This window comes from Notamacropus eugenii, chromosome 2 (genome assembly GCF_028372415.1).
Source record: "Notamacropus eugenii isolate mMacEug1 chromosome 2, mMacEug1.pri_v2, whole genome shotgun sequence".
NCBI classification, from domain to species: domain Eukaryota; kingdom Metazoa; phylum Chordata; class Mammalia; order Diprotodontia; family Macropodidae; genus Notamacropus; species Notamacropus eugenii.
The window spans coordinates 137,759,819-137,774,857 of record NC_092873.1 but is presented as its reverse complement, the minus strand read 5'-3'; the positions used below and the strand labels follow the sequence as shown (position 1 = coordinate 137,774,857).

At 34.9% G+C, this 15,039-nt stretch overlaps 1 protein-coding gene and 1 pseudogene across 4 annotated transcripts in view; both read right to left on the bottom strand.

Moving 5' to 3' along the window:
* The window catches only part of ADGRB3 (adhesion G protein-coupled receptor B3), an 897,850-nt gene that overhangs the window by 185,076 nt on the left and 697,735 nt on the right, over nt 1-15,039 (bottom strand). The window lies entirely within an intron of this gene.
* On the bottom strand, nt 11,450-12,561 carry LOC140530402 (nectin-2-like; annotated as a pseudogene).

The following is a 15,039-nucleotide window of genomic DNA, read 5'->3' as shown; positions in this document are numbered from 1 at the left end:
GAAAGTATTGTTTTATATATATTTTATATATTTGTGGGCAGTGGAAAACCTTGGCAACTGGAGGTTTAGGAAAAGACTTGTATAGGAAATAATATTTGAGTGGAACTTTAAAGGAAACCAGGGTTTCTAAGAGGTGAAAGTAAGAAGGGGAAGTATTTCCAGACTTGAGGGAACAATCCAAGCAAAGATATGGTGAAGAAGATAGAATGGCTTGAGTCCAAGTATAAAAAAGAGCATGTGCTCCAAAATACACATTTTTGTATGAAGTCAAAGACCAAATGATTTTGGTTTTCTTTTAAATCTTTCATTAGGTCTGCCTCCTATTTTCCTTTTGGGTCATGCTTGTTTCTTTAAATTTTTCTTATCATAGTTAGTTCCCATTTCTGTGACTATATTTATAATATGTGATTGTATTCTATAAAGTTAAAATTAACAGGGCAAATATTCTGTTCACTACAATGAAATATTGTGTGATAAAACACTGATAATACAAATTTATAGTGACATCTGTCAAGACTGTTCAAAGGTTTCATGGTTTTAGCATTTGATATAGCAAGAAAACTGAAATCTCCCTTCAAACAACTCTTTTGTAGACAACCTGTCCATTTTGCTTCCTCATCAGCCTCTGTGTAAATTATTGATTAGGAGTAAGCTAAGCACTTTTGAGAGGGTCATTAACTCTTAGGATATTAAAGTTCCATTTATTCAGAACTGAAGTTACTACTGTAACAATAGTTTTACACATTTTGTCAATTATTTTTACATATGAAATCAGAATTTGAAGCAAAGTATATGAACACCAGGATCCTGAAAAGATCAATGAGCTTACCAGGGTCCTTGGGTCACTACAAGGAAGCAATTCATTCCAGGAGAATTTGGATATTTATATAATTCATATTTTAAGCAAAATACCAAAATTATGATCTGCCTCTTAACTGGTCTTACAACACAGAAACGTTTACTTGGCAAAATGTGGCAGTGTGCTCTTAGTTCTAAGCATTCTTTAGGGTAAAGTTGCTTGTTTCCTAGGCTTTGCCAAGACTGAGAGCACTATAATCTTGAACTACTGTAACCACACCATCTCACTAGAGATCTTTCAGTACAACCTAATAGATTTTGTTCTATTACAATTGTTATATTACATCTTTTTTGGCAAAAATTTGAAAACAAACGAATGAAGCCTAAGTTTTGAAAATACAATGACAGATAACAATGTGTTTTTAAAGAGATATATTTCAATATTGTCTTGCAATAGGATATTCTGGCCTAAAGCTATGTATATGCTGACCTTTAGAATCAATGTTTATGTATGACAAAGATGGAACTTTAATATAACATCAAAATAAAGCACCTTTGTTATCAATATGAATATATACATACACCTTATATACGTGAAATATATATATATGTATACATATAGTCAACACATTTTAAGCACATACTAGACAATATGTGGTGGAAAGAAAGCATTTCTCAGGGTCAGGAAGCTCTGGGTTCAATATCTACCACTGACAGATACCGGTTTCATGACCCCAGTCAAGTCACGTCACCTTTTAGTTGCCTGGGTATCTCTCCAAGGTATGAAGTTGCAGAGGTGATGGTCTGAATTTTGCGGGACTTCCTCATTAGGAATCCCCTGTACCATTAAAATCACAGGCTATACATGTTGTCTCTCCTAATAGAGTATAACCTCTTTAAGACCAGATACTGACTCATCTTTTTCCTTTGTATCCCTAGTGCCTAAATAGAGTACCTGGAATATAATAGTTGCTTAATAAATGTTTGTTGAGTGATTGACTGAGTTGTTAAAAATTCATTGAACATCATAGCAAATACAAAAATATATGACACCCTGTATGTTTATGAGGAGGGAAAGATCAGTAAGTAAATTAAAACTCATTAAAACATACTTTGAATTGCACAGCTAGATGGCAAAGCAGATAGAGTGCCAGGCCTGGAGTCAGGAAGAATTTTTTTCCTGAGTTCAAATGCAGCCTCCATAGCTGTATGACCTTGGGTAAGTCTGTTTAATTCTGTTTGCCTAATTTTCCTCCAGCATCTTTGCCAAAAAAACCCAAACTGAAAGTGACTAAACAACAACAAAAACAATCTGAATTACCAACACATGAGCCTGTTTGCTGCTATTGCTACCAATTTTATACTACAGATACTATTTCATGTTGTAGAAAAAGAACCAAATATTCATTTATAGTAAGGATATTATGTAGAAATTCTTGTATTACCACTAAATATTTATGTTAAATTAAAACTGATCTTCATTACTGACTTCCTTCTCCTTATATTAACAGAATTAGCTTCAATTCATTACTGAAGACTTTAAAGATGGTCTAGTTCTCATTGATACAGACTTCCTAATTCTCATGTTGATATAAGAGAGGCTCCACTCATATCATGGCAATATTATTTGAGGTCCTTTTTTATGTTAAAAGATTCCTCTATTTTTTAAAATATCACTTGATTAAGATCTAAAAAGCAATGTTAATTCACCTTATTATTCCATAGTGATTTTGTTCTATAAAGCAGTGAAGCAAAGACTATAGTCAATAGCATCTGACAATGTACATAGTAGGTGTTTGCTATGTTTAAAATAATTGAACAAGTATTTAACGAGTGACTAGCATTCTACTAGGTGCTAGGGGGACACATGAAAATTATAAAACACAGTCTTCCTAAAGGAGTTTAAAAATCTAATTAGGGAGGTGAAACAATTGAATTCAAGAGTGCTTTTTAAAATCTGTGGGAAATTTTTCTCAACTTCATCAGTTATAAAAGATACAATTTATATAATAACTTCTACTTTTTGGTTCTGTATTTACATTAGAAACTCAATTTTTTATGGCTATGACATTTGCTTTTTCCTACTATATTTCATATCTATATCTATCTATACATACATATACATATATACATATTATACACATATATATATTATATATACATATATGTATACACACACACACACACACACACACACACACATATATATGTATATCAGTGTATAGAGTGCTGGGACTAGAGACAGAAGGCCTGAGTTCAAATCAGGCTTTAGAAGTTTCCTAGTTGTGTGATGCTGAAAACGTCACTTCAACTCTGTTTGCTTCAGTTTGTTCTTCTGCAAAATGGGGACAATAATAGCACCTACCTCATACATTGTTATGAGGATCAAATAATATAATAATTGCAAAGTACTTAGCATAGTGCCTAGTATAGAAAATACTATCAATAGTTTGTTGTTGTTCAGTGGTTTTCAGTCATGTCTGACTTTCTGTCACCCATTTGGACAAACTTCATTTGGAGTTTTTGGGCAGATATACTGGAGTGGTTTGCCATTTTCTTCTCCAGATCATTTTACAGATGAAGAACTGAGGAAAACAGGGTTTAGTGACTTGGCCAGGGTCACACAGTGAGTGTCTAAGGCTAGATTTGAACCCAGGTAGATGAGTCTTTCTGATCCCAGGTCCTGTGCTTTATCCATTATACCATCTAGCTGCCCATATCAATGGTGGTCTTTATTGTTTGTTTTTGTTGTCATATAAAAGTATGGAAACAACTAGGTGGCATAGCTGATAGGTTCAAATCTGGCCTCAGACACTTAATAGTTATGTGGCCCTTGGCAAGTCACTAAACTCTGTTTACCTCAGTTTCCTCATATGTAAAATGAGGTGGAGAAGGAAATGATGAATCATTCTAGTATCGTTACCTAGAAAGCCTCAAATAGGGTAACAGAGTTGGACACAACTGAAAAATGAGTGGACAAAAAAGTATTGGGTTTTTTTTTTGCTTGTTATACTTGGTTAAAGAGTCGGGTTGCTTAATTAAAATTATCTTTTAACATATTGGTGTGTTTTTGTTTCCATCAAGTCATAGGAGATATTCTGAAACTTAGAGTCCATCCTTCTAGAATCACTACATAATGGGATTCATTGGGTACTTTTTGTTAAGAATAGATGTTTTTTACCTTTTCATTAGAACAATTAGAGGATTAGTTGTAGAGTAAGAATGGAAAAGGAATATGGAAACCATAGAATTAGGAAATTCTCTATATGACATCATACATAGTTATAAATAACCACATCATCAATTAGTAGGTAGGTTAGCCAACTTCCAAAATCCATCAATAAATCAATAAAAATATATTAAGGAAAGAAGGAAATAGAAAGAAAATCCAATGGTGGTATAGGGCAGAGTCACTGAGGACAGTGAAAGCTAGATCCTAGATGCCAGGAGGTAGGAGGATAAAAAGGATCCATTGGAAGAGAGAGAGGAGCTGGTTAGAAAAGAAGGAAGAGAATCAGAAAAGGCAACTGTCATGAGAATCAAGATGGGGGAATATAGTTTCAAAGAACACACAGTCAACATTCTCAGCTATTAAAGGGAGGTTAAAAGGGATAAGAACTTAAATAGTACCTTTGAATTTGGTGACATTACAGATAATAGTTTCAACAAATTTATAGAAATAGAATCCCATTTGTAGGGCAATGAATGAGGGCATAGGTAAATTGGAAATGTATGAAGTTTTTATAGATTAGAAACTGAATGAGATTGGCAGCAAAAGGAGAGATTTAATGTTGTTAGATGAGATATAAGGATTAAATAAGTTCATTTTTTTAAGATAGGGAGATGGCCAGGAATGCTTGGAAAGGAAGCAAAGGAAAGCTTGGAAAGGAAGTAAAAATATTATTAAAGGAATAACTATGGCAAAGAAGATCCAGAATGAGTAGAAAACAATGGGATATAGTATAAAGTTACCTTTTGTAAAAGGAGAAAAGATATACTGAATTTCAGACTCTATGAAAGACTATTTTTTTTCTCTAAGATCATGAGGAATAAGGCAAATTTCTTGTCACCAATGAGTTCCATATGCAATGGAAAAATATAAGCTTTATGTATCAATGTATACATGTAAAACGTATATTACATGTATATTGCATTTATATATGAGCTCCATCTACAATGTAAAATTCTAAGCTGTATTTATATATAATTAAATATGTATGACATGCTTATAGAATTTTAGTGATATATGAGTTTATTATGGAGACAAAGAGTCCATTTCTTTATTCTATGAGGAGACCGCATGAAACGAGAAAGAAATGGAGGTAGGTATTAAAACACATGGCAATATTAAATCAAAAGATATTGGATGGGATGATATATCACTGCTACCAAATAATGCCACTGATGTACTAATATCAATTAGCAAAGGCTACGTCTAATGGAATAGCTGAGTAATTTTAAAGCTAGATATTATTAGGCTAAGAAGAATTTTTAAAAGTCACTTTTAAAGGTCACATGCAGAAGGCAAGTTATAAACTCCTTTCTCTAATAGTTCTCCAAAAGTACTGAAACTTTTTAATCTCATATGCTTATAATCCCTGTTGTCAAAAAATAAGTCTACCTTGTTCTCCTTCTACCTCAGATAAATATGTGTTTGTTCTGGCAACCAGTTTTCTACATGACAACTATTTCTGACACCCTGGAAAAACAGAGCTGTTATAATGAAAACACTATGAAAGAAAGCAAAAGTTAATAACTATACTATTTCTCAACTACTCTCTGACTAGTCGCTACCTGTATAAGATTAGTCCATTACAAAAACTGTAAAGACAACTAAAATTTATCCAAAACCTTACATAATTAAAAATAACCTGGTCACCTTCCTATTCTGATAGCTAATTGAACTCAAAGTTATTTTCTTTGCAATATTTTTTCAAGTTAAAAATTGAGATCATCCAAAATTTCAACTATTTGAATAATAAAATCAACAGAAAATAAGGTTCTTTCACTTCATGTACTTACAAGGAGTGAACTTTTCTCCACAAGCACCTTCCTACCAAGAAAGCCTTGCCTCTTTCAATAAAAAAGAAATGCATTTTTTTTTGTGGAAAGCCAAAAAAAAAAAGGAGAACTATTTAGAAAAACTCAAAGTCAGTATGAGGATGAATCTGACTGTAACAAAACAACATAGTATTCCAATTCTGAGTTGTTTCTCAAAACCTAAAGAAATATTTTCAATACATGAGGCTCTATAATACAAAACTTTTTTTTATAGAAAGTGAATATTCTCTCTGAACTTTTCAGTGCATTATGCTGTACTGAAATGAATTAATGATGCTTGGTTTCATTGATTGAGTCTTACTTTTATTACCTTTTATTTCTCACAGAAGAGGTCTAATCTTACGTAATCATTTGCTTAGATTGTATAAATAATCTTTATGAGGAAATAAACTTAGCTATTTGATATTTTCCCTGTGAGCAACCTGGAGAAGCCTTGTAGTTTTAACCATTATTTCTAAGGGACCTAGCCAAAAGGCATCTTATTCAAGAGCTCAATGCCAGAGGCTTGCAAATCAAGGTCAAGAGTTTTTCCTGGAATTTGATACTGAGTGCCTTGTTAAAAGCATAGGCAAAGCATATAGTTAATTTTCCCGTAGTTTTCTAAAGCATCTGTCTGTAAATAGCTTCTTTTTAACATTAGTGAAAAAAAATCACTTATTAATCATCTTAATTAGGTGTCATGAGTATATATAATACACAATAAATTTCATGTAATAAAAATATATGAAAATTTGAACAGAGTAGTGATTCAGCATGATTATAAAAGAGCTTTTTACCTTCTCCACAATGTTCTTCAGTTTGAATAGTATTGTGGAGTCTGTTGTTAGCCTGATATAACCATGTTGGGTTTTTTTTGATAAAGGGTCAGGGGTAATATATCCTTATTCTCTTAGAATTGTGCATGTTCTCATTTGTCTTCCATACTTACACATTCTAGGTTCTGTATTCCAGATGTTTGTTTATGACAAAAGAAAACAATGTTTTAATATAGTGAGCTATTTTTCAAAAATTCTAAATGAATATTTTCTAAAATAGTAAATAGGAACATTAAGGTTCCTAGGGTAGTGTTAAACTGTTCTCCTTGGACATTTGTATATTTTGGATTAGTAAGTCTGAGGTATTAGTGAGGTATCTTTGTGCACACTTTATGGTATATTATGGGCAGTTTGGGAGACTGAACGTTGACATAAAAATGGATGCATCACAATTAGTTGAAAGGAGGCAATTATGGTTATTGAAAAGAGCTGCCATAGAAAATGAGTAGAAAGAAGATAAAATAATAACTCATTGATAGGACATGACTCAAGTCAAATATAAACTAGTGAGGAAAAGCTAGTCCACTGAAATTTCAGTGGTCTATATGCAAATGCACATAAAACCTCACTATTTTCCCCTTCTGACTTCATGTTTCACACCAACAAATATTGAATGTGACTTTCTGTTTTGTTCTCACTGAATAGGTCATTGCATAATCTTAAATACAAAGAAACCAAATCACATTTTGTACACACTCAAGAATGCAATGAGACACACAATTTCACAAAATAAAGCTTTATGCTATTATTTTCATATAATAGTTTCAAGGCAAATTTCCCCATTCTTAGTTTTTCTTCTAAATTATAATACCTATTTTTGAGTTGCCAGAAGCTAAGTTTAAAACAGTATAGAGATTTTTACCCATTTTTTTTATCATCTATAGTTCCTATTTGTAAACACAAACCTAACAAGTAGAACCAGGAAAACAATATATATCACAAATTCAACAATGCAAATGGAAACAACCACCACAAGTCAATTGAAAATGCATGTTATGAAATGAAAAAGAACAGGCTATTTACAAGATTGACCCCAAAGAAGAGAGGAGATATAAGAAAATTTCTCCCTACTGTTTGCATAGGTATGAATCATTGCATATAATGTTAGATTTTTGGTATGTTGGCCTGTTTTGAAGAATAATTTTTCTCTTATTTCTCTCTTTAAGAAAAACAATGTGTTATAAGGGATAGACCTTAGAAGAGGACAGGAAAAAGATACAGGAAGAAACATAAGTGATGTAAAAACAGAAGATAGTAATACATTTTAAAAATAAATGTGCATACCCTTTGGCATAGAGATTCCACTGATAGACATGTAAACTAAGGAGGTCCTTGCTTTTCAAACGATCCAGGTATATGAAAAATACTTATAGCAGCACTTTTTCTGTGGTAGCAAATAAATGGAAAAAAGTAGATGTATATGGATTGGGGGATGGTTAAATATATATTAAAGTGATGGAATATTATTGTATTGTAAGAAATGACAAATATGATGAATACAAAGAAACTTGATTTTACATAAACTGAAGCAAAGGGAATTAAGTAGAGCCAGGAAAACAGTACATACAATGACTAAATATAAATGGAAAAAAAAAGCTTGCACACAACAATAAAAATGGAAAGTTGTAAAAGTATAAAGAATAAGCTTAGTTCCAAGGAAGAGATCTGTGAAGACACTCTGCAAAAGTGAGGGGACTTTGGGTAAGGAACACTGTGAATGATATCAGATATTTTTGATGCTTTGATAGGCTTCCTTATTTTGTTCCATTTTCTTTCCTTTTTTAAAAAAAATGTAACTCACTGTTATAAGGGATGACTTTCTAGGAGGGGGAGTGGAGACATGTAAGGAAAATCTTGGAAATGTAAAAACAAAAAATGCCTCTAAAATCTATTTTAAATATAGTAGAGAGACTGTGTACTTCTACATCATTTACAATTCTCTCATATAAATGCATGTCTGTTCCATCCTTTCCACAAGGCATGATGTAGCAACATCTATAGTTTTATAAGTATAGTTTGACTAATTTTGCACTTTCACATATATATAGCTACATTAGAAATGAATATGTTTAAATCTCAGCTTTAGACTCAATTTGCCAGGTAGTTTTTTCTAAGCCACTTGACCTACAGATCTCATTTTGATTTCTTTTTTAGTTTTTCACCCCTGTAAAACAGGGCAAATATTTTCCTCACCTATATTGCAGAAATGTTAGAATAAAATGAAATAATAGTTATAAAAGATGTTTTAAAAAATAGTTTAAAATACTACATAAATGGAAGCCAATATCAACAGACAGTAGTGGGATACAGTAAAAAGAAAACAAAACAAAACCACCCTTTGAATTGGAAAAAAGAACATTCAATTTCTAGTTCTGGTTCTACCACTAATGATCTGTGTGAACTTAGGTCAGTCATTTATTCTCGCAAGCCCTCAGGATCTTTTGCTAGGTAATGAGGGTATTTGGCTAGATTTTCTTAAAAGTCCTTGAGAGCTCTAGTGTTTCATCTTCTAGATAAAGAAAATGAGGTTCCCCAAAAGTCAGATAGCTCACCCAAAGTTACACATCATTGAGGGTTTTCTCCTTAGGAATAACTTTGTATTGCTAGCCCAAGAGAAGATCCTTGCAAAATCATCACTCCCTTTTTTGATAGGTCAGAGTAAAACTCCAAATATTTGATTTGGAATGAAGCAGTCATGAGCTTATTCTTTCCTCAAGAGGTCAAAAAAAACCCCAACTATAGATTCAGTCACTTATTTTCAGAATGTTCTCTGGGGTCACACATCTGAATCAAAATGGAACTTTTAAATAATTCAAGCCAGCAAAATATTGAGTACTAAATATTCTCATTTGTCAGAGAAACCCATGTCACATCATATTATGCATCTCAAAAAAAGTTTTTATAGTCATTCTACCACTAAAACACAGTGACCTCAAAATGGAAACTTTCATTCAGATGATAACCTCTGGAATAGGTTGAAAATCCTAGGTTGAAAAATCCTAGAAATCTAGATTTTATGCAATTGAATTTGCCTGCCATATTGCTGAAATATCAGTTGGATTGATAGATAGAAAAGAAAGATATTGATATTATACACATATGTGTGTGAATTTGAAAAGTTTCAAGTTACTCATTCAATGTCAGCTGTAAGACAGATGTTTGTTGCTGATAAGAGCTCACAGAGAAGTACTCTTCCATGGCCACATACATTGACCTGCTCAGTCATCTAGGAAGATGTTTCATTGATTCATGGGGACTTGACCAAAGAGCCTTAGGATTTCAGGGTTTATTATATTACTACTAGTGGAAAACCAAACCAAACCAAACCTGGGGCACCTACTTTTCCTCTTCAATAAAGGAACCCCAAAAATGTTTAACAATCATAGTAAGTGATATTGTCTTTGAATTATATAGTTAATATCTTTATGGAAAGTTCACTTTGACATATGATATACTTAACTTCTATGCCATAATGTACATAAAATTGATAATTTGGAATTTGTAAAATGTTTCAATCTCAATCTTGTCAGATTATGATAAGGATGTCACTCATGATTTGAGGCTAGTAGGAGTTGCCTAGAATGTAGCCTGGACAAAGGGGCAATATGATTGAGTGAAGCACAGGACTAGGAACTGGGATCACTTGCTTCTAGACAGTATCCCTAATATGTTTATGCCCCAGTTATAAAATGGGATTGTGTGAGAACTAACTGATCCCTAAGTTCCCTTTCACCTTTGGCAAGTGATTGGCTGAATATTCTAAGAAATGCATACACTCTTCTTCTATAATGTGGTAGTTTCTCTAGTTATTCCTTATTTGTTAATGAGTCAGATTGTTAAAATATCTGGTAAAGGACAGCACAGTAACCTTAATGGTATAATTAATATTTCTTATCATATATCAAATATTTTTAGGTCTCTACTATAAGGTTCCCATGTGAAACTTATCCACTGAGTTCAGAAGCTTGAGAACTGAGGGAATCCTGATGAGATATTCCTCTGTTCCCCCATCCCCATGGTCTTTTACTGAATCCTTGGGGAAGAGATAGCTTGGGGAGGGAGGAACTCTATATGAAAATAAAGTCTCTTTGATACTTTTCCCCAGTCTCCCCTTGGGGTGGGGGAAACAGAGCCACCTGAAGCTCCCTTTTCATATCCTATTTTGTTTTGAGGGCACAGGAATTAGAAAAGACAAGTCCAGTGTATTAAATGTGTACCCCTCCATCCTCTTTCCTACTTTCCCACGTCCCAGTCAGTCCCCACCTCAAATTCCAGAAATTGGAGGTGGGATGGGGTGGCAGATGAGCTCCCATGTCTTTCTAGAGTGATTAGCTCACTCAGTATTTCCCTCAGATTGTGAATCTTGGAAGGAAATGGAAGAAAACTGTATATCTTTGTGATTTCTTGGCCCCAGCCCAAGAGGTTGTACATGATGGCTTGAGCCAAACTCAGATCTCTCCTGGGAGGTGGGAAGTAGGTACGTCCTGGTGTCACATGTAGACCACCTTCCAGGAAATGAAGGAAACTTCCAGCTGGGACTCTGGGTCATTCCCTGTCCCTTGCTATGACAGTATGAGCCTTCTTCTACTTTTTTTTCCTCCTCTTCCTAATCTTTGTTGGTTCGACCAGTGGCTGCAGGGGCGAGAGGAATGTCCCCCATTGCCAATCACCTGGGTCTTGGGATCATAGGAACCTTCCATCTCCTCCTCCTTGGCAAAACAAAGGTCATGCCTGACCTTGCCTCCCCAAGCCAAGAGAAGCAGCAGTATGGCCCTTCACATTACTGGATGTACATTTCCCATCAAGACCTCGGGGGTATCTCTGGCCCAGATGATCTCTCAGCATGACTGGCACCCACAGAATTTACAATTCTACAGACAAAGGTGGTGTTGGCTGATTTATCTACAGTGTGATTTATGAGCCAGGGTCCCTGGGCCACAGTTGCTGAGGGGAATAGGCCCATGGTTATACTGCACTTGTAGACCATGGGCTCAGAGTTGCTCTGGGCATCATGACTCAAGGCAACCTCCACTTGACCAACTAACCAGGTGTCACTGTAGCCAGAGATGGAGATCTCAGTGGGAGTATCCCACAGAAAGTAGACAGTCTCTGAGAAAATCTCATGTTCTATATTATAAGTGACCTCTCCCCCCACATCTGCTTGAGGGATGGGCACTAGGGTGAAGCAGCTGATGATGGCGAAGGTGCCAGGCACAGGCTCTGCTGCTCTTGTCTCAATGTCCTCATCAGGCAGAGGAGAGAACCAGGAGATTGGGCAAGTGGACAGTCCCCCTGTGGAGATACGATAGACCATGGGCATTGAGCCCAGGCCCAAGATCACCTCTTGGGGGTCTACATGGTTCTGGGGCTCAGCTAGCACCAAACAACATGACCCCTTTGTTGCTCCCTCAGGGTAAGGTAGTGAACTCCCAGGTATAGTTGGCCTCATCCTCAGTCTTCAGACTCTTCAACAGCAGGATGGCATCCAGTAGTTATGCCTCAATTTCCCTGGAGTTTTCAATGACAAATAACATATCCTGGTTAAAGGGCCCTAAATTTGGGAAGCTAGCACCACGTGTGGATGAAAGATGGTCATATTCTGTCTGCCCTTGTGCTTGTCCCAATGGAGCTGTATTATCTGGGGAACTCCGATTTTAGCTTCCTCAGACAGGACGTGGCAGGGGAGCTTCATATCACTTCCCAGAACCTGAACTTCAGCTGCCACCTGAACTTGGACAATCTGGGCTCTGGTCCCCAGAAACAACAGCCATAGTAGCAGGGGGATGGTGGGGCTGGGCCATGGGCAGCCCAGGACACTGGGTCTGGGCCAGGATAGGCTACATGTCTTTGTCCATAAGTCTATGGGTCTGGCTCCCTGGGCTACTCTCTCTCAACTACTGAGCCTACTGTCACTCTGCTCCAGAGCCTCTGCTCTAACTGGGGCAGCTCCAGCTGCAGACATCAAGTGGTCTTGGTAGTAGTATTTTAATGAACATTTCTTCAGCTTAAACAAAACTCCTGCGATAAACAACTGTATTTTAGAGCACAATGCCAGACTACAATAACCAATTTTAAGCATCAGTATTCCCTTTTCTGGTAAACATGAAATTGTATTCATAACATATGTGATCCACATTGGTCTAATTTTGCATAACTGACCAACTAATTGAAAGCCCCTCTTATTTGCAAGGTGCAGCAGGCCAGCTACTATTTAGGGACAAGATTAATTGCAGAAGAAGCACAAGGTAATGTTTGCAGTTTAATCATTTGCAAATCAAACTTTTCCTCATAAACCAAAGGCTCTAACTTTCTTCATTGGACAGAAGTTGAAAGATCATTAAAAAGCTATTTTATTTTGAAGTATCAGAAAGTAAAGTATCTGAAAAAATGTTTTATTAGATTGAAAAAAAATTATGCCTAGATGTGATCTTTCAAAAACATTAAAAAACAATCTATATTTTCATTAGTTGGCAAAAAAACTGTCATGAGAAAAATTCCTGTGGGAAAGTTTCAAGCCTCTTAAAATTGAGGCTTATAATGGAAAAACCTTCTCTGTCATAATTAATATAGCATCACTAATATGAGACCTGGGCTATGCTCCCTCTTTCATATCTCATTTCTGACTGCTGTAGACCCATTAATATTATGTATGTTACATATATAGCAGAATACATTTTTTATTATTCTTCAGTCAATGCTGCAGATTCTCAGGGTATTTGGCACCTATTGCTCAGTGACAAGAAAAATGTATCCTATAATATTGTTTAGTGACAAGAAGAACATGTTTCATAATATACCTAAAAAGATACGAGTGCTAAAGTTTTACATACTTTCATTATTCAGTCATGTAACCATATTTATTTTTATGTATAGATGGACATGTTGCAAAATTCTGTAATAAATTTCCAAATTCCATTCGTATTCCATAGGTCATTCAATTTTCTTGTTTTTTTTTATAAACTCTACTTATAATAAAGAATATCTGAAAAACATTAGAAACTTTTACTTCAGTTGGCTTACTGATTAAGTGAAGAAGAGTTTACAATGGTATCTATTATAGATTCAAGTTACATGAATACTTAGAAACTATTCAAGATCATCTTTTGAGTTCTGAAATTAAAAATTATAAATAAACATGATATTCCATCATATAAACACAATTAGTTTTTGTAGCTCAATTATTTATCATGTGAAGAGAATTACATGAAGTCAGAAACTTCCTCATTCAACTAGACATTTGAGCAAACTCATGTGAGTGAAAGTTCATTCTTTCCTGTGCTAATTGTTTCTAGACCTATAGTTTCTGCATGGCACAGACTGATCATTTCACTGCTGGGGGGAGACGCAGGTGAGGATCTTTCTTATCCAATGCAGATGGGTACCTAGAGCACCACCAGCTTAAATGACTGGCCCAACATCACAGACAGCATATTTAAGACAATAATTTATGAAAGAGAAAGAAAATGATCCAATTCTCAATTTCTGATAAACACAAACATAATCAGTCTTCTAGTTGCTTAAGTTACAGTCATTTTTTCAAGGTTGGATTGAGGGTTTACAAAAAACAAACAAAAAACAGTCTTCAGAAACTTCGTAACTATTATTGAGCAATGGTTTTGTACACACTGAAGTAATATTTTTATAATAACAAAGCCAAGTCTATGCCCCTCACTCCACACTAGTAATGTATGGAGTAAATCAAAGGAATGAGAATGACAATGCGTGGGAACTGTGATTTCCATGAGAACTCCTTATATCAATACAGATCATAATCTGTCTATTCTTTGCTAGATAAGTCCTAAGAGGTGTGGGGTAGGATTTGAAGCTATGTCTTCTTCTAAGTTTAGGACTCTAGCTTAGAAGAAGTACGCCAGGCTGTCTCCATAGTAGGAACAGTATTTGGTTGTTAACGGTGGATTCCCATTGATCACAATATCTGTGAAAAGAGCTTTAAGAAATACCAAATCTGTGAACTGCCTACTGCAAATTCAAAATTTTTACTAGTTTCATCACTGTCTATTAATCAATAACTCTTTCTCATTTCTTAGAGTCATTTCCACCTGATTATAATGTTCTCTATCTCGTTACACTGGGAGAATCCAAACATCTGCCTACAACAAATGCATCAACAAAACATCAAATTCACTTAATTCACTTCTTTTAGGTCTTGGCTTCAAAATTATCCTGATTTATCTTAGACTCTATTTGCTAGCTTTTGTTAATGCTTTATTTATTCTATTATATCCTCCCATAGTTACTTGTAGATGTATCCTTTCCTTATCTTCCTAAATAATGCTGAATACTACTATGCAATGTTAGAGAAAAGCACTTCTCAGACTGATTTGACCATGGAATATGTGAATGA